Source organism: Stegostoma tigrinum, chromosome 39 (genome assembly GCF_030684315.1).
Source record: "Stegostoma tigrinum isolate sSteTig4 chromosome 39, sSteTig4.hap1, whole genome shotgun sequence".
In the NCBI taxonomy this organism is placed as follows: Eukaryota; Metazoa; Chordata; class Chondrichthyes; order Orectolobiformes; family Stegostomatidae; genus Stegostoma; species Stegostoma tigrinum.
Window position 1 is genome coordinate 16,084,279 of NC_081392.1, and position 25,069 is coordinate 16,109,347.

At 41.0% G+C, this 25,069-nt stretch overlaps 1 protein-coding gene across 8 annotated transcripts in view; it reads right to left on the minus strand.

Moving 5' to 3' along the window:
- sipa1l3 (signal-induced proliferation-associated 1 like 3) overlaps positions 1-25,069 on the minus strand; it is a 276,754-nt gene that overhangs the window by 141,618 nt on the left and 110,067 nt on the right. For 5 of the 8 annotated variants that reach the window (XM_048522389.2, XM_048522383.2, XM_048522385.2 and 2 more), the window contains exon 3: positions 20,450-20,503. The exons of 1 other annotated variant lie outside the window; for it this stretch is intronic. The gene's annotated coding sequence lies outside the window, so the exon portion shown is untranslated. Of the gene's footprint in view, positions 1-18,946; positions 18,965-19,747; positions 19,841-20,449; positions 20,504-25,069 lie in introns of those variants that run through there. 2 more of the 8 variants (XM_048522387.2, XM_048522388.2) reach the window with 2 other exon arrangements.

Genomic DNA, 25,069 nt, shown 5'->3' on the forward strand with positions numbered 1-25,069 from the left:
AAAGTACCCTGACTACTGAAATAAGAAAGGACTGGAGATGCTGCAAATCTGAAGCAAGGCAGAAATTGCTGGAGAAACTTGGCATGTCTGGCAGCATGAGTGCAGAGAAAACAAAAAGTTAACAGTTTAATCCCAGTGACCTGGGATTTCAGACTCTTCAGTCCAACTTATCCATGCTGGCCAGATTTTCTGAACTGACCTAGTCCCATTTGCCCGCAACTGGCCCATGTTCCTCTAAACCCTGCTATTCATGCACCCACCCAGATCCTTTTTAAATGTAATTGTACTGGCCTCCACCAACTCCTCAGGCAGCCCATTCCACTAGCACCACCCTGCGTGAAAACGTTGCCCCTGAGGTCCCTTTTAAATCTTTCCCCCTCTCACCTTAAACCTATATCCTCTAGTTTTGGACTATCCCACCCTGGGGCAAAGATATTGAGTGCTCACCCCATCCATGCCCCTCATGATTTTACAAACCTCTAAGGTCACCCCTCAGCGTCTGACTCACCAGGGAGAACAGACCCAGACTACTCAGCCTCTCCCTGTCGCTCAAACTCTCCAACTCTGGAAACATTCTTATTAATCTTTTCTGAACCCTTTCAAGTTTCACAACATCTTTGCTGTAGAGACCAGATTTGAACTCAGTACTCCAAACGTGATCTATTCAATGTTCTGAATAGCTGCAAAATGACTTACCAACTCCAATACTCAAAGCATTTACCAAAGGCAAGCATACAAAACCCCTTTTTCATTACTGTCTACCCGCGATTCCACTTTCAAGGAACTAAGCACCTGCAGCCCAAGATTACTTTGTTCAGCAACACTTCCCAGGACCTTGCCATTAAGTGTATAAGTCCTGCCCTGATTTGCCCTACCAAAATGTAGTACCTGACATTTATCTGAATTAAACTCCATGTGCCACTGTTTGCCCTATCTGATCAAGATCCAGTCGTACTGAGGTAACCTTCTTCATTGCCCACTGCACCAAGTTGTCATCTGCAAATTTACCAAGCATACCCTCAATTCACATCCAAATCATTTCTGTAAATGGCAAAAAGCAGTGGATCCAGCACCAATCCTTGCAGCATGCCTTGGTCATAGGCCTTCGGTCTGAAATGCAACCCTCCACCACTACCCTCTATATCCTACTGTTGAGCCAATTTTATATCAAGTAGCTAGTTCTCCCTGTATTCCATTTGATTTAACCAGTCTACCATGCAGAACCTTGTCAAACGCCTCAACAAAGGCCATATAGACAATGCCCACTGACCTGCCTTGATCAATCGTCTTTGCTACTTCTTCAAACTCAGTCAGGTTAGTGAGACACAATTTCACACACAGAAAGCCATGTTGACTATCTCTAATCAGTCCATGCCTTCTCAAATACATGTAAATCCTATCCCTCAGAATCCCCTCCAGCAACTTTCCCCACCAGGCCTCATGTCAGACTCACCTCTCATTCCCTGGCTTTTCCTTAGCCCCTTTCTTCAATAGTGGGGCCATGTTAGCCAACCTCCAGTTTTCCAGCACCTCACCTGTTGCTATCAATAATACAAATATCTCAGCAAGGGACCCAAACACTTCCTTAGCTTCCCATAAAATTCTATGGTACAGTTGATCAGGTCCCAGGGATTTATCCACTTTTACGCATTTCAAGACATTCAGCACCACCTCCTCTAATATGAAGGCTTTTCAAGACATCACTATTTCTTTCCCCAAGTTCTCTAGCTTCCATGTCCTTCTCCACAATAAACAAACGAAAAATTTCCTTAGAATCTCAACCACCTCCTGCAGTTCACACACAGGCAGCCTTACTGATCTTTAAAGGGACCCCATTCTCTCCCCCATTACACTTTTGTTCTTACTGTATTTGTAGAATACCTCTGGATTTTCCTTCACCCTATTTGCCAAAGCACTCTCAGGTCCCCTGTTTGCTCTCTTGATCTCCATCTTGGGGATACCCCTACTGCCCTTATACTCTTCTAGGGATTCACTCGATCTCCGCTGTCTTGATAGAAGAGAGTGTCATATAGCACAGAAACAGACACTTTGGTTCAACCAGTCCATGCCTAACATAATCCCAAACTAAACTAGTCCCACCTTCCTGCACCTGGCACTTATCCCTCAAAACGCTTCTTATTCATGTATCCAACCAAATGCATTTTAAATGTTGCAACGGTACTCACATCTACCACTTTCATTCCACATGCAACCAACCCGTTGCATAATACATTTGCCTGTTATGTACTTTTTAAAATCTCTCTCCTCTCACCTTAAAAAAAATCTATACTTGATAGATGCCTCTTTCTTGACCAGAACCTCAATTTCTCTAGTCATCCAGCATTCCCTATACCTACCAGCCTTGCCCTTCACTCAAACAGAAAGGCAGAGTCTCTGGACTCTCCTTGTCTCATTTCCCAGTCATTCCTTTACCTGCAAATATCTACCGACCCCAATCAACTTTTGAAAGTTTTGCTTAATATTGTCAAAATTGGCCTTACTCCAATTTAGAACTAATTTTTAGTCAAGCTCTATCCTTTTTCATCACTATATTAAAATTAATAGAATTATGATCACTGGCCCCAAAGTGCTCCCCCACTGACACCTCAGTCACTTGCCCTGCCTTATTTCCCAACCGAAGGTCAAGTTTTGCACCTTCTCCAGTAGGTACATCCACATGTTGACAAATTCTTCTCCATATAGCAGTCCCAGACCATGTCTGGAAAGTTAAAATCCCCTACCGTTATCCCTCTATTGTTCTTAGAACAGATACCTCCTTTCAAATTTGCTTCTCAATTTCCCGCTGACTATGGGGGGGGGGTATATAGTACAATCCCAATAGTGTGATCATTTCTTTATTTCTCAGTTCCACCCAAATAACTTAACTAGAAATACTCCTTAAAATGTCCTCCCGCAGTTCAGCCTTGTTATCCCTGAACAAAAACATCACACCCCCTCCCTCCCTTGTGCCCCCTTTAAACCCTCCCCAGTAGCTCTAGCAAACATCCCTGCCAGCATATTAATCCCCTTCCAATTCAGGTGCAACTTGTCCTTCCTGTACAGGTGACTTCTATCTCAAAAGAGATTGCAATGATCCAAAAGTGGGTATCCTTTTCCCCTGCACCAGTTCCTCAGCCACGCATTCATCTGCTCTATCTTCCGATTCCTACCCTCACTAGCGCATAGCATAAAGTTATGCAGACATTGCTACCCTCAAGGGAACTACTTTTCAACCTCCTGCCTAATTTCCTAGATTCTCTCCTCAGAACCTCATCATTTTCTCTTCCTATCTTGTTGGTTCCTAAGTGTACGATGACGCTCTGCTGGCCACTCCCTGCTTTGAGAATATTCTGCATCCTCTCCGAAACATCCCTGGACCCTGGAACCCCGGAGGCAACATTCTGATATCTCGTTACTGGCCACCGAAACATCTGTCTGTGCCTGTGATCAGACAGCCTCTTATCACAAGTTGATTGCTTGGAACCTAATGTACCCCTTGTTACAATTGAGCCAGTTTCATAATGAAACTGGACCATCAGTGCTACATTCCTGAGTCTATCAGCCCCTACATTTTCCAAAACAATGTACTTGTTGGAGATGCCTGCACTACCTGCTTCCCTCTCCTACCTTTCCTAGAGGTAACCCATCTACATCTATGGTCTTGAAACTGCCATCTATCACACCCCAGCTCTCAACTCCCTCTTTATCACTAACTGCTGCTCCAACCTACCATGTGATCCAATAGGATTCACAGCCAAATACTTCCTGCAGGCATGATCAGCAGTAACGTTGAAATTCTCCCTAATCACCCATATCTGACAGGAAGAGGACATCACTCTACTGAAGGCCACCTTTGCACCTTAACTAATCGATAAACCCAGGAAAGAGCACATAATCTTACCACTCTAAAAACACTGCTCAAGGATAACATGGTATCTATATTGCTCTGAGAAATGGGCTGCACTCAGGAGACCCCTGAAGGCACTGGAACAGTGAATCCACTGGGAAAACAAACGCACCAACACTAGTATCCTTAACAGGTCAACTGAGGCAGTGACCACCTTTGATCAGCTACGGGCTGGGCACGTCATCTGCATGACCAACATGCAACTTCCCAAGCAGGCATTCTATTCCAGCTCCGAAACAGCAAGCAAGCCCCAGGTGGGCAAAGGAAACACCGAGGCCTCACTGTCAAAGTACGGCATTCCCGCAGACACCTGAGAATCACCAGCCCGAGACCATCTGAGGTGGAGAAACAGCAGCCAGGAAGGCATTGAGCACCTTGGGACTTGCCAACAGGGAAAAGGTAGAAGCCAGGCAACAACAACAAAAGGATCGTGCTGCTACACCAATGCCTCACCCATCCCTTCCCATCACCACCTTATGCCCCAAGTGTGAGTGTGTCTGTGGAAGCTATTTTGGACTGTACGGTCACCTACAGATTCACCTCTAGAGTGCAGGGGAGTCATTCTTGTCTACAAGGGACCACCAATGATAATGAGAATTTCATAAACCTCAATAAGGCCACCCCTCACCCTTCGATGCTCTGGGGAAAACAAGTCCCAGGCCCTCCTTACAACTCAAACCCCCCAGTCTTGATAACATCGTTCAAAAATTTTTTGCACCCTTTCCAGTTTAATAACCTCTCTCCTATAGCAGGGCAACCAGAATTGTACACAGTACTCCAAATGCTGCCTTACCAAGGAGTTATACAGCTGTAACAAGATGTCCTAACTCTCACATTCAATCGTCTGACTGGAGAAAGTGGATCAAAAATCATCTTTACTGTGATGCCACTTTCAAGGAATCCTAGATCTGTTTGACAGCAGTCCCCAGGCCCTACCATTATCTGTACAAGTCCTGCCCTGGTTTGTCTTACCAAAATGCCACACCTCACATTTATTTGCATTAAACTCAAACTAAGTAATTTTTTAAAATTGACTTGCTCCTCATCATGCTTTTTTGTAGTTTCCTCACATTTTTTCCCCTATCTGTATTGGCGGTAGACACTGGAAGGATTAGTAGGTTTATCACACCATGAAATGTGCTCCCATACACTAGTTTTACAGTTTGCAGCAAGCGAAAATATAATTGGTGTTCTAGTAATGACCAACATCTCAACAGAGGTGTTTGTTCTGCATTGTAAAGGATCCAGGGCGGCACGGTGGCTCAGTGGTTAGCACTGCAGCCTCACAGCACTAGGGACCCAGGTTCAATTCTAGCAACTGTGTGGAGTTTGCACATTGTCTGCGTGTCTGCATGGGTTTCCTCCAGGTGCTCCGGTTTCCTCCAACAGTCCAAAGATGTGCAGGCTAGGTGGATTGGCCATGCTAAATTGCCTGTAGCGTTCAGGGGTGAGAGAGATGCTTCAAGGAGCGGTGTGGACTTGTTGGGCCAAAGGGCCTGTTTCCACACTGTAGGTAATCTAATCTAATCTAAACTCCATCTGCGATTCCTCGGCCAACTGGTCCATTTGATTAAGACTCCATTGTATTCTTAGATAAACAACTTCATTGTCCACATTATCACCAATTTTGGTGTCACCCAAAATCTGCTTGACATTAGAAAGAAAAACATTATTATACTTTGCCAGATCTCCTTCAAAGGTAAATCCTCTACAAAGCTGAATTGCAAAAAGAATAGCCATCTACTCACACAGTATGCCAGTTCAGAGTTTTAAAATGGACTTCATGCCTCAGGAGAGAAGTTGAAAAAAATGCTTCATTCTTGTTAAGTACAGACCACAGGGACTGAGAAGACAGATAGCATGAAGCATTGTCAGTGGATCATGTCTAAATGTGATTTTGACTATGACTTACATGTATATTATCTATTTTAAGTTTGGGGTTTTGGTCTGTTTTTTTGAGTTAGTAATGTAGGTTTTCAGTGTCTGAAGTTAATTATTAACTAAGGGGTATTTTTGTAGCCATTGTGATTTCTTTTAAGACACATTCTTTCAGTCCCAGCTTTAGAATTAATGGCTTTTGCGCCGAACTAATGAATTTATGTTTACCTTTGACCGTTTTATGGTCAAAGTATATAAAAGGGGCCTCAAGAATTGTCAGCGATTTCTAGAATTTTTAATCTTAAGAGAATAAGCCAGTTTAGAGAAAGTGTTTTTTAGAAGTTCTACTACAGAGTTTTGGGCAATTCCAAGAAGTCCCTGGCTAAAGATGGCTGCATAGACCACAAGTACAGAGAAGGAAAGGATGTAGTGAACAAGGTTGCCTTGGAGTGAAGAGTTAGTGTTCACTCTGGATCAGAAATGTTAGGATTAAGTGAACTGTTCAGGAGTTTTAAGCAGAGTACATTTAAACTCAGGTGTATGACGACTGCTCTGGGAGCTAATCTGCAGTTCTAGTCTATATTTAAAGTCAAACGTGACTCAAACCTATTGACTTATTAGCAGCAGGGACTTTGTGGTTACTACACAAGGTATATTTTTGGGTACTATACACAAGCTGTTTTTTAAATTTCGAAGTTGTTTTGAAATTAATGAAATTAAGAAATTCTGGAATCTTTAAGGAATAAAGTTATCAGTAGATAATTTGGTTTACTCCATTTTATCTTTTTTGCTGATAGACTGATGTTATTGCAAATTTTAATAAAAATCTGTATTATTTGCACATGCTTCAGCAAGAAACCATTTAGTTAAAACCAAAACAAAGCAAAATAATAATCCATCATGCCAGATTTCAATCTGGGATCTGTCTTGTACAGCATCAGCTGGGATCATTGTGCTAAATAGAAATTAATGAAACTAAGCTATCCATCGCTTTCTATTCTTCAGTTAATATCTTCAAAAACATGTAGCAGTATGCAGGATGGGTGTTGAAGTTCTGAATGGGAACGGTTGGCATTAGACTTCACAGCTGGCAAGATCTCAAACAGGTTAAAAATCAACAAAGCTGTGAACTTGGAAATTTCAGTGCTTTGCGAATGTTTAAGTATAACAATTGAGAGCTGCAAAGCTGTTACGAAGCAATGGAAGTCTGTTTAAAGGATGTTCTGGATCCCAAAAGAACAGTTACGTAAAGTACTCATGCATGTATACAGTAGTTAAGTTTAAGCCAGGGCAATGAAGCCAACACTAGATCCTGAAAATCAGTGAGGCAGGTTGACCTTAGATCATGAGTAAGGAAACTTTTAGTTTGATAAAGCCATTTAATTCAATTCATGCACTGGGCCAACATTCATTGGCATCCGCCCAACTAATGAGCAACTACTTTAGGCTGGACTTGGGCACATGACAGAAGAACTGTCTGATTAGCTTCTGCCAGACTGCTGAACATGGCCCGCATCTCTTCACCTCCACTAGCAGACGCCAAAAAGTAGAAAGACACCAATAATGCAGTCTGTGGACAAGTACTTGAGTTTGTAAATGCGCAGTTCTAGCATACAATAGATAAAGCAGCTCATACAGAAATAAATTAAAATCATTAGGATTTGATGTGCAACTTGGAAAAAGAAGTTGCAGGGAGTGTTTTTCAAGAAATCTGGCTCAAGACAACCAAAACTGCTACAGGTTGACAGTGAGAACTTAAACTCAGCCAGACAACTGCGCAAGTATTTAAAGGCAGTGGTCAGTGACGAGTTTTTTTTGAGATGAATTCTACTGATCAAGTGGCTTCCAAATAGGTAGCTATAGACTGTCCACATCTGATCAAACAATAAGTCAAGGAGACTGTCATATGGCAATTACATCTCAGACATTAAGCACACAGAGTTAAGAACAATACTCCTAGCTGGGTAAAAGAAAACATCTATTTGAACACAGCCCACTGTTCCAAATAGGAGTTTGGACCAATATGGATCAGTCTCTGAATTAAAAGATCACACCCAGCTCAATTCTATTAACACTCAGGAAAGTGGAACTTAAATTGGTGGTCTCATTTCAGGACACCCCATCGGACACATTTGCACTACTGAATAAAATTCCAGCTAACATTCCTTTACAGTCTCAGAAAATATTACATGTATCTGACAAGAAACGTGTGCAGCACTAAATATAAACCACTTTCTCAACAAAACTAAAAAGTAGACACTTGAAATCCACAGACATACCATGCACCTTTACAAAAGAACACCGAGTATAGGATTTCACAATTACCTGATTTTTAAAAAAAAATCCATAATAGAACATAGAACAGTACAGCACAGAACAGGCCCTTCAGCCCACAATGTTGTGCCGACCATTGATCCTCATGTATGCACCCTCAAATTTCTGTGACCATATGCATGTCCAGCAGTCTCTTAAATGACCCCAATGACCTTGCTTCCACAACTGCTGCTGGCAACGCATTCCATGCTCTCACAACTCTCTGCGTAAAGAACCTGCCTCTGACATCCCCTCTATACTTTCCACCAACCAGCTTAAAACTATGACCCCTCGTGCTAGCCATTTCTGCCCTGGGAAATAGTCTCTGGCTATCAACTCTATCTATGCCTCTCATTATCTTGTATACCTCAATTAGGTCCCCTCTCCTCCTCCTTTTCTCCAATGAAAAGAGACCGAGTTCAGTCAACCTCTCTTCATAAGATAAGCCCTCCAGTCCAGGCAGCATCCTGGTAAACCTCCTCTGAACCCTCTCCAAAGCATCCACATCTTTCCTATAATAGGGCGCCCAGAACTGGACGCAGTATTCCAAGTGCGGTCTAACCAAAGTTTTATAGAGCTGCAACAAGATCTCACGACTCTTAAACTCAATCCCCCTGTTAATGAAAGCCAAAACACCATATGCTTTCTTAACAACCCTGTCCACTTGGGTGGCCATTTTAAGGGATCTATGTATCTGCACACCAAGATCCCTCTGTTCCTCCACGCTGCCAAGAATCCTATCCTTAATCCTGTACTCAGCTTTCAAATTCGACCTTCCAAAATGCATCACCTCGCATTTATCCAGGTTGAACTCCATCTGCCACCTCTCAGCCCATCTCTGCATCCTGTCAATGTCCCGCTGCAGCCTACAACAGCCCTCTACACTGTCAACGACACCTCCGACCTTTGTGTCGTCTGCAAACTTGCTGACCCATCCTTCAATTCCCTCGTCCAAGTCACCAATAATGCAGTAATATTACTTCATAGTATGGTGTAAACACATTAAAGACATGAAACTGTTGGCTATGCACAACTTCATACTGCAAACCATTATTTTTTAATAAATTGGTTCAATGTCACGTGAATTTGCACCACGTACACTGTAGAGTTTTGTACAGTAATGGATCTGCACAAGTTTAAGACATTGAATCAAAGCTCCCAGATGCTTGTGGTCAGATTCACAACACTGAACAGAATTCAACTAATTCTAAAATCTTAGAGAATGCAAGCATCTTTGAAGAAAGCAGTTCAGTTTTGCAATCAGAGGCACTCAGGAAATCTATCATCCAAGGAGTGTTTCAGGCTCACTAACCAGGAAATTTATTTCAGCAGTGCCTCAGAGAAATTATTCTGAGATATGACAAGGTCGTTAAGATTCAGTGAAGATCGTGCTTTCCTCTCTCAGCTTTATGCCTCTGACCACACATTCTAAGCTAACCCAGCAATACTAGGTATGCTGATATGGTACACGAAAACTTCGAGTTCCAAATCTAATTATATTGAGAAATTAAAAGCTTCAATTTCATGCTTTGGGTTATAAAATAACTTGATTAAATTACTGCCATGTGCCAACCTGAAAAATTTCACAGCAATCAACTGCAAATGTTTCCTGATAAAATACTGTGTTGATACCATAATTACTTGGCCCACAGTGCAACCACCACAGACCAAGAACAAATATTGTACTGACATCTGCAAGACAGGATTCTTGCAGAAAACAAATCCAGATAACACAGATAACGAAGGCTGATCCTTATCACGATTTACCCATGTAGAGTTGTCCTTGTAACATTCAGGATTTTTGCCTCCACTATTCTTTGCACTAGCTTATTCCATATGTTACATTTCTTTTTCCATTTTTTCAGGACAGGAACAAAGTAAACTTTGAACCAGTCTAGTTCGTTAGTGCTTCTGTGAATTGCCTTGGATGTTTGATTATGTAAGTGTTTTACACAAAATAATATCCTGGGTAAATATTTTCTACACCTTTAACAATCATGCATATCCTTGGCTCATGGCAGTACTTCCAACATCTGTCTTGGCCAGAACTAGAAGCAGATTCAAAGTCTGGTCTATGCCACTTTCAAAACTGATCCTGACCTCTTCTGGCTTATATTTTACCATTTCACTATTCCAATGGAAACAGTGCTCACCAGAAAACAGTAACAAACTAGTCCAAGGAGGATTCCACAGCTGCAGTCTAATTTTGGAGTTTAAAGATTCTGAACTGCTGCTCAATGTTTAAGGTGCAATTTTGAAGGTCTTCAATGAAGACCCACAGTCGACATGTTAACCTATTACAAAAACACTTTATATTTGAAGTTTGAGCTTTTAATTTCAGAAAACAATATTTTAGTCATGACCTGCTGCTAAAAACAAGTTCCTTTATCTGACCAGCTGAGTTACAGACTGATAGGAATGCATGTCTTTGACTTTTCCCTCAGGATAAAGAGGCCCGTGTTAATAATGCAAACAAGAGCAGGTGACAAACAAACATTACTCTCCCAAAACCGAAACTGCCTCAAACATTTTTGCTTCAATTTGGTGCTAATTTTCTATTTTGTTTCAGATTGTAGATCACTAGATTCATACCACTCTTAACAATAAGGAAAAAGAACAAACATTACATACAAGTTATCAAACTTTACAAGTTTGGTATTTTTGCAACCTTCAGCCTCATGTTGGCAAGCTCCCCTGAACCTCGTATCTTCAAGTACAATTTAAGTTCGGGACAGAAATGTTAAAAATCCAGATGCACGCGGATCTTCAAGCTCAAAAGGAAATAGCAGGTTAGATGTCCCTTATCCAAAAATCTCAGGACCAACTGTTTTTCCACATAAGGGATATTTTCAGTTATTGGATACACTTGGATCCACTACAGGTCCATTGGGTCTACTTTTGTTTTTACAAGGGTCTTCTTGACTTTTGTAGATGAAGGACATCCACATTGTAGCATTAAAATTTCAAATGCCCAAGATCAGCTTTTCTTTTCTGCATTACACTTTCCCTCTATGCTTGATGCACATCAGAATGCTTCAGCTGTATCAGCATCATACAATCAGCCAACAGGCATTGAAGAGATTACAAAATAATGGCCCTCAAAAGCGATAATGTACAAAAAAAATCTGCAACCTAAGATTATCCACTGTTTCTAAATGCCAGAGAGTGGGATCTCATCCCTACTGAAGCTGTAGGGCTTCTCCACACCATTAGTATTTTGCATCTTCTTTAATGCTTACTATGTATAATACCCCACAGCCAAGCTCAGACAATTTTAACTTTTAATGGAAATAGAGCTGCATTTAATATTGTTGGGGGTAGGGGGTGCATATTTTACATTGACTGGTGCCAGTCATGGTTCATTGCCTGGATATTGTGCCCCTAGTCTACAACCGTATCGCCCAATACCTCCTAGAGACAGAGACACACAGAGACAGAGACACACAGAGACAGAGACACACAGAGACACACAGGGACACAGAGGGACACAGAGGGACACAGAGGGACACAGAGGGACAGAGGGACACAGGGACAGAGGGACACAGGGACACAGGGACAGAGGGAGACACAGAGAGAGAGAGAGACAGACACACACACAGAGGGAGACAGACACACACACACAGAGAGACAGACACACACACACAGAGAGACAGACACAGAGAGAGAGAAATACCTTGAATAGAAGGCACCACTGCAATCATAGGCAAGTTGCAATGTAAAAGGAGCTCAATTATATGTTCTGAAGATTGATCCCAACCCAAAACATTGACTTTGCTACCCCTGATGCTGCCTGACTTGTGCTCCTCCAGTTCTATACTGTGTTGACTGACTCCAACATCTGCGGTTCTTGCTACCTTCAATTTTATGAAGTGGAGATTACAAGCTCTGTCTCAAAAATCAGAAGAATTTTTCTTCAGCTGGTTAGGAATGTGCCACAACTGCAACATTTAACTCTGCATGCTGGAGGAAGAATTGAACCAAAAAAATGCTCAAACAGAACACCAATTTCAATGACTAATCTACTTTGCAAGAAACAGATCAGGCAGAGTTTTCACCATAAACACGCACATTAAAACTACAGCATTGCGTGCATTATGCCGTCCATGGACGGATAAGATGCTTTATTACACACCTCGTCTCAGCTTCTACAAGAGGAACGACTATTTTGGAAACAAACTAAACTCCCACCAACCACTGAAATACAATCCAGTGTGAGCTACTTCCCATATTATTCATGAACAGAACATGGGTGTTACTGGCAAGGTTAGCATTAATTCTCAGCAATTACGTCCATGAAGATGACTGTGATGAGCTGATTGCTGGGGGTCTGAAATCACATGCAGACAAGGCCATGTAAAGCTGGCAGATTTCCTTCCCCATGGGATACTGACAAACTAGACAGGTTTGTATAACAATCCTAAAATTTGCCAGTCACCATCAATAACAAGTATTTTTTCAAAACTAAAGTATAGATTTACTGGATTTAATTTAAATTCCTCATCTTTCAGAGTCGGATTTGAACTTGCATTAGTCCAGGCCTCCAGATTATAGCCTGCTTACAGGGCCACTGTCAGTTATTTTTCTACATGGAAACTAGATTTGAACATGTACCATTTTCTAGTAAGGCTATTTTGCGCAAACTGGCAATCTCATTTTAATAAACACATTCCAGGTGTAATCATCTTCTGCCAAATACAAGGCAATTCCACAATGGTCATTTAAAATAGCTTACTGTTAAACAGAAGGTACAGTGTTCATTACGATTTGCATGTTTCCAGAGTACACTGGTGAAACAATTGTCTGCTCTTACAAAGGATTAAGATGGGGTTTCTCAAGTCCCCTATTTCAGTTAGGAAATTAAATAGAATGGGTTAAACAATGACAAAGTACCTACAGGGAGCTGAAAATCTAACTGTTAACTTGGGAACTTTACATTAGTTGAGGGAGAGGCTTTCCCACAAAGAACAAAACCAAGATCAGCTGGGAACTGGCCCAGCCCCAAGAGCCAGTCTGAACAGCAGCAGACAAATCAAACTTGCTGCACAACTGTTCATATATCCGGGCTAATATTTCCACCAAATGCTTTGAAACTAAGTAGTAACTGGGTCAACTTTCACTCAGTTTCACTTTGCACATGCAGAATTGTGTGGGTGCAAATCTAACATCCAATGTAGAAAAGCAATCTTTTTTTCATTCACACATGGGACATGGGCATTGCTGGATGGCCAGCATTTATCACTGGACTCTAGCTGCCCTTCAGAAGGTGAAGGCGAGCTGCCTTCTTGAACTGCTGCAGTCCACATGCTGCAGGTTGGCCCACAATACCCTTAGGGAGGAAATTCCAAGGTTTTGATAGAGCAATAAAGGAAGTAATGTACTTCCAAGTCAGAACAGGGAGCGGCTTGGAGGGGAACTTGCAGGGGGTAGTGTTCCCACGTATCTGCTGCCCTTGTCCTTCTAGACGGAAGTGGTCTGGGCTCAGAAGGTACTGAGGATCTTTGGTGAATTTCTGCAATACATTGTGTAGATGGTACACACTGCTGCTACTGAGCGTTGGTGATCGAGGCAATGGATCCTTGTGGACGTGGTGCCAATCAAGCTGGCTACTCTGTTCTGGATGATATCAAGTTTCTTGTTGCTGGAGCTGCACACATCCAAGCAAGTGGTGAGTTTTCCATCACATTTCTGACCTTGCGTCTTGTAAGCATTGGAAAGGTTTTGTGGGAGCAGGTGGTGAGTTACCTGCTGTGGTTTTCCTAGCCTCTGACCTGCTTTCTTGTAGGGCACTACCCGGAGCAACTCCTGCAGAGATGTCTGACCTCCAGCAACCACAACTATTTTCCTTTGTGCCAGGTATGACTCCCAATGATCGAAAAGTTTACCCCTTGATACTCCAGTTTTGCTAGGGCTCCATGATGCCACATTTGCTTGCATGCAGCCTTGACGTCAAGGGCTGTCACTCTCCCATCACTTCTGGATCTGCAGTTTTAACAGTAACAAACGTAGATGCAGCAACCACTATAAAAGGTGATCTTGAGGTGTGGAGCTGACAGGAGCATTGACTCTTAAAAAGATCACAACTAAACTCTGTTCCAATAGCATCCAGGAGAACCCTAGCACACTTCATTAAATAGGTTTGACACCGTACTCCTGCTCTGTGATCTGTGGCAAGGTGACCTCTGCGATTCTGTACTCTACGGTCTCGAGCATTGCTTCAGATGGTTGACGTAAAAATATCAAAAGTAACGAGGTTGATCTGAAGTTTGATTTATTTTCCCATTGCTTCCCTTTTTTTTTAAAAGAAAGGAAGAAGAGAGATTTTGGACAGTGTTGTATCATCACGTTCCCAGGATGGGCCAAATCCTTCTACATCAAGTGAATTATCTAATGTGCAGCAGCTAATGTGACACAAGATCCCTCACTTAGGAAAGAGAGCAACCAGCCCATTTGCTAGCAGTGCAGGAAGAACCAAGAACATTGACCAGACCAGAGAGTTAGCTGATCCTTATCTACGTGTCCAAGGACCTTGTGCATTCACTTCGACAGGCAGACAAGGCTTGTTTGTATAATCTGAAAGAGCAGCCCTCCACCATTAGACGTCAGGAAGTGGGAGAGAAACAAAAGAACTGGCAGCTTTGACATAAGAAAATCTGCAATGTAAACTGACTCTCATTTCACCATAATGGTACAGTAAAACCGTTTTGACAAATAGGCAAAGTGCATTAAAAACATTTTCACTAAACCTTTGCGCTGCGTACAGAACTATGCTACTTACAATGTAGGCCATTTGATCCAATTGGTTTATGTCAGCATGTTCCACATAAACCTTCTGCCATTCCTTTTCATCTTATCCCAGCAACCTTCCGTTCTTTGCTCCTTCGTGTAGTAATTCATCTTCCATTTAAATGTATTTATGCTGTTAACAACTATGCTTAGTGATATAATGTTTTACATGTGCACCATTCGTTCTTGCAGGGATGTGATCACTGATGGGAATGTCAGCATTTATTACCCATCCTAACTCCCTCATGAACACAGTGACAACCACCGTCCTAAGCTGCTGCAGTCCACATGGTGCTAGAATAGCAATTCCGGGATTTGGACGATATGACAATGAAGAAACTGCAAAATATTTCTACATCAGGACAGTGTGGGGTTTGGTGTGGAACTTAACTGGAGAGCAATGCATGCAATGTGAAAACGATAAATACAATTTTCAGAGAGGTACAGTCTTTGTCAGCCAAGATTCTGGTCATGGAAAGGATGTTCAAATGGTTATTGTAAGCTAACCATTACCTATAGCCTCATTCTTCACCTTGCCCTATTTGCACAGGTAAGCAAGCAGGACATGGACAGACAACAAATGGTCCACATTCCAGCAGATTTAGCACATTAATTTTCCCACTAAGAAAATCACTTTACGAATCACTCGTCGAATTTTATTGAAGAGTAACTGGATTGAGTGTAGAACAGAGTCTGGAAATTGGGTATTTAAAAAAATCAGCAAACCTGAAAGGATACAGCAGCGCTCTCTCAGTACCACAGCAGCACCTTTGTTCCAGCACTGTGTCCTGGCAAATGTAGTTTGGCAATCATAATGCAAAAGACGCCATGAAGCAACAGTTCAGTGATCAGCACTGCCCACTCCTCCCACCTGGTCACATCAGGAGAAATTTCACGTAAACATCTGTCCTTGAACTATTCTGGTTCAATCATTTTAAGGCTTTAAAACAGAACAACAGTGGGTGGAAATCCCTGATAATAATTGTCCTGCAGACACAATTCAGGTTTTGGATGTCTGTTTTATTGGCTGCTGGCTGACCAAATCAGAATTCCCTTGGGAGAAGAGGCCAAGCAGAGTGAAAATAAAGAGAAGGTAATCTTAGTGAAAAGTCACCTTCACCCCAAGCAGGAGACACATTTGGAACAGCTCCAAACAAACAATTTTGCCTGCTCTTTTACACTGGTGATTACGTTTCATCTAATCCTGTAAAATGTGTATATGCGATGAATGATCATCAGCTTAATCTAAAACACTCCACTTTCTCTTGACCTTGTAGAAAACTTGCTTTTCGTTTTCCTAAAAAAAAGAGCAAGTATTTCACAGTAAAATCCAAGGTGCCCTTTGACAAATGACAGCTGGTTGTGAAATACAAATTAGTGGTGATCACCACAGGCAACTACTAGCCCATCCTTCATCCAACAGACCAACTTTGGCAACATACCAAGCTGCATCATGGACAGTGGAATCAAATAAACTGCACAAGACCCTGAATATTGCCATCAACACTGCATGCTCAGGCTTGCACCACTTTCTCTGCCTGCAAGACAAGCAGTGTGAGCACTCTACTTACTGAAAATACACAAAGTGAATTGTAAGAAGAATTTCTTTGTTAATCGGTGACTCATTTAGTGATCAATCTGAAGTATGGTTTCTGGATCAAAGGGTGATAGTAATCTGGCAAAAGTCCAAATGTTTTTACCATATAAGCTGCCAAATGTATTTTAACTTACAGAAGTAAAGCATTGCAATAGGCTGTTCAGTTATTTACTGATATTTTAACAGTGATTTTTTTCTGCCAATGTTTGACATTTTCAGGAATTGAATGTTCACATGAAATGTTACTTTTACCTAGTTTATGCTCATTTCAAAAAGTATTAATGAGTCAATAATGTATTAATCCTTTCCTGCACTACTTTGATCATTTACAGATTGATCAGCAAGCATCAGGCCTACTTTTAGATCAGGAGAATCATGTTCATTCTGGTTGAAACTGAAACACTTAGATCGACTCTGGAAGCAGTAGATAAATCTTGGAAGTGAAGAAAATCAGGTTGCTTGTTCCTGACTCTGTACGGCGTACAACGTTTTGGGTGGAAGATGGGGTTTGAAATCTGCAGGAGAGCATCACAGTGCCCACAGAAAATTATACTTTTGAATATCGAATTGTGGTCCATCGCATCAATACTGATGCAGATTGTTGAACTAGGGTCCGATAGCTATAGGAAGCAGTTTGAAAATAAAGAAAGCACCTTCAATAAGACCCCTTTTCCCTCATGAAAGAGGGTCCAGTAGGAACTAAAACAGCATTTAAACCCAACATTTTAATCCACAGTAAAGGACCCAATCATTTCAGTGAACAGGACTGCACTGCTTCATGCAGAATCTCTGGCATGGCTCCCATATTGGTGGATTACAATTCTGGAAACCTTTACGAGAGAGATACTATTAAATATCAAATATATAGCAGCTCTTAGGAAATTCATCCGATTTTCCCTCAACTCTCATTTAAGGGGAACAAATGGCTGCTACTCAACTCTCACTGTCACAGTTGAGACTGGTACCATGTCCAGCATCAATGTTAAATACCTCACTCCATATTGCACTGCTTGATGGGCTTCAGCTTCGTCGCCTTGATTTCCATACTCTTGACAACATGCACCCACATAAATAGGTGCTGAAGAAACTGTCAATTGATCCCAGTCAGTGAAATACAACAATAGTTTGATAACATTTGTCCGATAACTAAACAGCTTTAAAATTAAAAGCATGTCATTTAGTACAGAATACTAACATAAACATTCCTTATGACTGCATGATACTAGGAGAGTTAGGGTTGGTGCTCGAGTTAAACATGGTGCACAGCCAAACAACTTAGTCCTGGGTAGTTAGGAGAAACCTTTCTAATATTCTTTTTTCCTCCTGAGTGTTCAGTGCCTTTGGAACTCATTGCCACAGAGTGCTCTGAGGAAAGAGTCCTTGGGCATATCCAAGACAGATTCTCAACCCCTAGGGGGAAATCAAGGGTTACAGGATAAAGGCAAGAAAGTGGACAAGAGGAATGTCGGATCAGAACTCCAATTGTTGTGAAGGAGTCAACAGAGCCAAAATGTTAACTGTTTTCTCTCCACAGATGATGCCAGACTGCTGAGATTTTCCAGCAATTTGTTTTTGTTTGATTTCCAGCATTCACAGTTCCAGTTTTTTTAACATATTCCTAGGCTACAAATCAGTTAAGTCCTGTATTCAAAAGACTGGAACAACACCAGTTAACTGAAATTCTGTCACACACAGTACCTGTCATTTATTCTATCGCGTGTAGAGTGGCAGGGTCTTTATCTGCAACAGACCACTGACCCATGCACTTGATCTCTATTACCAAACCAGAAACAATTTCAGAAAGAAAATTACAGTAGTTTTTCTAACTATTCACTCAAAATAACAAGACTCACTTTCCTGATAGCAAATGTCATCCACAATGGAGAAGAAGCCAGCACATTATCTTGCCAAATAGCCTCTAATTTAAATCAATGAAGAGCACATCTTAAAGAAAACAAGTCTAAGTGAATCCAAGGAGAGAAATTCTGAACATCAAATCAGGAGATTATATTTCATAAAGTAGACAGATACTGTACTCTTCCTATGTCAGCATTCCCACCCCCACTACCCCGAGGCATTTCATTCTCTCTCCTTGATGCACTGACAATGAAGCTTTGCCAACACAACGCAAAAACAGATTTACTGGAGAAAAATACCAGTTTCCAATTTATGATGTGAATTTAACATACTGCTTTCAATTAAGTTTCCACAGTATAATCCCAACTCAAATGACATAATTGGTAGTATTTAACATGAAGCTAAGTATGAATGAATTTATTTCTGAAAATCCTGTTTGTAAAATTCCTACACTTTAACACCAAGGACTCTCTACATATCCACAGGAGCAAACTTGAAGCAGTAGTCTTATCCTAGTTCTCTTCAATTAACTGGCCCACTCCCACAGCCTAGTTTGAGTATCCGCTACAGCACCATTTTGTCACCAGTTTATGAAAAATTACTTTTCTTACCTTAAGTTAGTAGCATCCTCCTTCCTGAAGGCTATGGAACAACTCCCGACTCAACCTTTTGCCAAGCATTGAAAAACTGTATAGATGGTGTTCAAAGCTACATTGTCATAATATTCACCATGACTATTATGATCCCATAATAAATTATGCATGTCTCATTATACAATCATGCCGGAGTTGCAATTCAATAGAATCATCCTGTTTAAAGCTACCCAACACACTCGTGACTGCACATTTCTACCACTAGATGGAACCCGAGGTCCAGCACTGATGTACTTAGTGGGAATTTCACTTAGTTCTGACTTCGTGGGCACCAAAGGCATACATCATAATTATGCATTTAAACCACAAAATATACACTTTTCTAAAAATGGTGAAGTGAAACAAAGTATTTAAGAAATCTCAAAATAGCACAGTTTAAAATTAAATATTGCAAATCTGAAACAAAAACTAGACCATAAGAAATAGGAACAACAGTAGACTATTCTGCCCTTGAGCCTGTGGCTGATGCGACACTGCCCACCTCCTTTTTCCTGTCTTTTCACAAGCATCCTCAATTATCATCCTGACCAAGAGTCTAAGTCAAAATGTTGAAAGAATTGAGTGGGCAACGACTGAAAAAACAGTTAACATCTCCGGTTCATTACCTTTCAGTTCTGATGAAAGGTCATCAACCCAAAATGTTAAAATTCTGAGCACAAATGTTACTGACCTCCTGTGCATTTCCAAAAGTTTAAAGAAAGATTCAAAATCATAAGGCTGCTCATACAGAAACAACTATGTCATTTAAATTATTCTCACCACAAACACCAGGATTAATTCATGCCTTATTTTCCAATACTATTTGTAAAGGAAACAGCAAATCCTTATCAAAGGGCTGCTACAGCAATCAACAGAAGCTAACAGGAAACAAACTTCAGGTTGTTGCAGCAAGAGAGAAACTTGCTGAATTTTGCTCATTAAAGTTAGGAATTGGTGATTTTCCCCTTTTGAATGGAGCAGAGATGTGCTGGGAGGAGCTTTACTGCATGCGTGAACAGTAAAGAAACAATGGTTCACTTGTATCCTGCAACAAAACTGCCGAGAGAACATATTGGCCTATTTACACAAACAGACTCACAAGGCGGCTGTAACAAACCAATGACTGCCTGGCAACACTCGCTAACTTCACAGCAAAGAAAGACTACATCGGTGCAGTGGTTGGACTTCTTTCCCTGCTTTGTATAAACATAAACAATAGTATGAGTCAACAAACACTCAGCAGTTAATTATTCTCAAAAGTGAGACTTAACAATTCAGCCTTGAAAACAACCTTTAGGCATTTTTTAAAATAACAGGTTCATGTGGCACATTCCAACACCAGTCCCACAAACTCTGTCAACTTGAAAGTTGGTCAGTTCGATGCTAGTAGCAGATATCACACAAAAGCCAGTCACTGCCCACAGAGGGTTGAGTATGGCTGCAAAGCTGCAAGAGACAACTGCACACATGGCTTCCACGCACCTTTTAGATGGAATTTCTTCACCACTGTCAGACACTGCCTGTCATTTTTTCAACCTGCAACCAAGCAGAACCATCAGAACATATTAACAAATTTCACAGGCAAAAGACCAAGTTAGGCTTTACACTAAACATAGACAAGTTTCACAACAGATACTCGGGAACAGTTTGCTATCAGAAACCGAAAAGCTGCATTGTGCACTATTTCATACAACAGCAGTTGTTACAGGAACAAAAACAAAGTTGCTGGACAAGCTCAGCAGGTCTGGCAGCACCTGTGGAGGAGAAAGCAGAGAGTTAACGTTTCAGGTCCGGTGACCCTTCCTGATTGTCAGGACAATACAGGTACGGAATACTCTGCCAACCTCCCTCTGTGGCAGCTCTACCGGCTACTTGCTTCAGTCTGTGTAACTCTGTGGCCAAGATCAAATCCTCTTTACAAGTGCAATTACTTCCGCCCTGAACCACACAGGCAGCAGCGTGAGGCATCGTCACAGAGCAAACACTAAATTAGGATTCAAACAATCTTATTTCACCTCTGTCATGTCTTACTGGTGGGAGAAGAGACATCAGGCAATGTGCAGGAATCAGTGAGAACATATGGGGGGAGCTAGGGAGATAAAATCATTAAGCCTTGGGTGCTTTAGTGATTGAGTTTTCAGAGCAGGAATGACTCGAGCTTCTCATCTCAGACTCAATAATGACCCTAGCCAATTCTCCTAACAAAGTTATCCAACCTTACGATATAAAAAACTTCAATCATGTTCGAATAAAAAAAAGTACATAGTTATATATTGAGCTTTTATTTTGTTCTGTAAAACAGTTGTTTAAGTGGGTACAGGAATAAAGCCTCACTGAGCAACACAGTCTTAATCTGTTTGAAATTCAAGCTTTGGCTCAGTGAGAGTGAAGTTCTTGTATCTCAGTTTGCAATCCACCCAACTATTAACGTGTCTACAGGACTGCTGGCAAGGTCACCAAGTCAGCCAATACAAGTAAATGCCTTAAATCCTGGGAGTCTGCATGTGCCGAAGTATTTACAAGCACTTCGGGATGCTACTGGCTTTCTTTCGGAAATACTTCAGTTAACCCTTTGAAAGATCACTGAATGAGGAGTAGGTGCAGCTCTACACGGGTGGGTGGATGGGTGAAAGAAAATAATATCAACAGGATGGAAAAGGAGAATAACATGGCGGGGGGCAGAAGTCTTGAGAACAATTTAGGAGGGGAAATGAAGGAGAATAAAATGTTGAGGAACAATTGCTGCACTTCAGATTTTTACAACCTTTTGACTTTTCCTTAGGGATAATACAATTGGGTCGATGGAAGGGAATCTGCAGATTTAAACCATAGAGAATAGAAAGTTTTGCAAACACTCAACATTTTCATCACCTCACTGGACTTTAGACATTGCCAGAATAATACTGTCATTTATAGAAGCAGGTAGTCAAACTGAGCATAGCCAGCTCCCACAGCACCGAGTTCAATCAGCAGATACTTCCCACATGGATACTTTGATGAGGGAATAAATAGTGACCTACACAACAAAATAATCCAACCTTCAAATGAAAGGCCAAAACTCACAGCCAATATTTGGAACGCGGTGAACATACAATTTGAAGCTGGCAACACGTAATAATGGACAGCCCTCAAAACAATTCCTCTACCAAGACTTCCAACAAGAAGTTGGTTTCTGCATTAATGCAACAAATGCAGAGTTTAACCACACCAAGTTATTTGTGTCCCTATTCCAGGTCCCAACTGCTCATACTTTTTGGTTGGAAGCTGGACTCATCGTCTAGAGATAATACGATGCCGCAGGTCCTGTGTGGCACCTCAACTATTCCTGCAGTTAAGTCAGAACATGGTCATAATACAGTTGGAGGCTAAGATATATCCTACAAGTACTGTAAAACAATTCACTGCAGCCACTAAGATTTAATTGGCAACAATATTCTACACTAAAGTCTGATAGCTGGCTAATTTTAAGCCGTTCAAATCCTTACCTCGAAACAATCCCCACTATTTCATGGTATAGCATCTCAGTTTTCCCTCGAGATTACAAGAAATCAATATTTAGCCTACTTCTTTCATTGATCAAACAGATATGGAGAGGACATTTCACATGCTCACAAATATCCTGTTGATGGCTCATTATTCCACAAACCTCAATATGGGAGCAATTCACCTTGGTATTTTATCACCCACCTCAACTCAAAAAGGTATGTTTGACCAAGTTAAACACACCAAGGTGGATTTAGTTTAATGGACAAGACAAAGAGCCATAAAAAGGAAATTTTAGGATTTAGGATTAGCATTTAGATGGCAGGTCTGGGGGCGGGGGGAGAAAGAGAGAAGCGATGATGCGTGTTGAAGGTGCAGAAGTTTTGAAGGTTGTTCATAAAAAGGTGGAAAGTAAGGAAATTTAAACAAAGGTTTTTAAGCATACAGGGGCAAGGCCATTGAACAAAGAATGGTAATTTTCAGAAAAGAGGGAATGATAACTTAGCAGACCAAAGTTAGATTGTGACCAAAGTACCAACAAGTAACTGTAACTGTCCTTCAAATTTGTTCAAAAAGATATATAGCACATCTCATTATTACCAATTCCATATAGGCCTGAGCTTGGGTTTGTCTCACTTTAAAAAAAGTGTTCTATTATTCTATTAAATGAACTAGTGCCTCCTTTACAAAACGTAACAACAAAAACCAAATTTACCATTAACATCTTTAACTTTGTTCTGTTAGTTTTTGAAGGTAGTGTTTTATTAGCTAGAGCCGGTAATATCAATCTACAGATCATGCAAAGTTGCCAAACCCAGCAATCAGTAAGCCACAACTGCAACCAGTGAGAGATCATCTCTGAGCTGGGAACTCTGCAGTCCTGTAGAAGGGTAATACCTGAAATGTTGACTGCTTGCTTTCCTCCAGATGCTGCCTGGCCTGCTGTGTTCTTCCAGCCTTGTTTGTCTGCCAGCATCCAGCATCGGCAGTTCTCTCGTCTAAATCTGTCTGAACTTGACTTTAAGACTCAAACTAGTTTCCAATTAATTTGTTTTCTCTAATCTTTTCCATTCCCAAAATCCTCTAATCTGGCATTTCGTTCACTTCTGATCTCCTCCCTCACTGCCACTTTATTATTGCTCCATCCCTGATGGTTACAATGTTGGCGGGCCTAACACTGGAATTCCCTCGTTAAATCTCATCACATCTTTTGTTCCTGTTAAGATGTTTCTGAAAATTTAGCACTTGGACTCTATCTTCGGTCATTGGTCTTTATGTGTCAGGTATTTCATCTGGAACAGGTGTTCTAAATTGTACACTAAGCTTTCTAGCACCTCAACCAGAATTTGATACTCCCAGTGCGAATGGTAACACTACTGACTAGAAGCTGTGTGGAAATTATTTGGAACCCGAAGATTTGCTAGGCCACCTTGGTACTACTTGGCCAATTTCCTGTCAAGATGCAGTAATCCTTTTTGCACTTTGTTGCATTGCTATTTTTAATTTTTCCAAGTAGTGGACAATAAACCAATCCTGCCATCACGGCTTTCAATAAACCAGAGAAAAGCCAAAGTAGCACAAACATCTTGTGTTGATACTACAAAATTCAAAACTGACATCTGTACAGTTGTTATTGAGAAGGGCTGCATTCAATAGGTTGTGGCGAAGTAGTACAACTGTTGCTCATCCACGATATACATCATCAGGAGTCACAAAAATGAACTGTTTACATTTCATTGCTACTTCAAAATCAAACAAAGCTGCTAAAGGTTACCGTACATGCATATGAGTTACAGCACCAGGATAATCTTCTTGGAATGGTTTTATTGAAATCAGAGGGGGCCCATAGTTCATTTTTAAAAAACCCCAAAAAATCCAAGAAATGGAATTGACCAAACTGGCGCTCAATTTCTAATAAAATGTTTGAAATGCTTAAAACTTCTTCATTGCATTACAAACTCAAGTTTATCCAGTGAACAGTCGTCCATGATACTGCAGAAAAGCACTGTTTCAAACAAATTAATCTGTAAATAACTTCTCCCAAAGTTATAATGCAGACACAACCAGCCTTTGGTGATATTTGCTGAATTCTACACCAACAGGTGACCGCAAAACTGGTTCTACTGGTTTTTAAAAGCAGGATTAAAGAGCTTGTGTATGCTAATGCTTCAGGATTGAATGAATTAAAGCCTTTGACTGTTATAAAATTTAAGCTTTTGGGTAACTTGCAAGGCATCACATAGCTACTTGCAATTGACCATGCCCATGGTAATACATAGACAAAAAAATTGCCGAGAACGCTTTCATGTTTTTGCATCTGCAATGAAAGTAAAATTGGAGAAAAAAACCAGAAGACAGTGAAGTGATACTATAGCTAGACAATTGTTGAATTCATCCCCAAGACTCCAAAGTTAGTGAATAATTATTCTTAACAAATTTCCTGTCTTCCAACACTGACTAGACGTCAGAATATGAAACGTTCATGAGTCATGAAGATACTATACAGAATTTGCAACCTGTTCATAGCAAAATATGCAATTTTTAAAAAGCAAATCCTCTGCTTTTAACTGAAAAGGGCAAAATTAAGGAGGATCTGGAGAAAATTGTTATTCGTGTGAC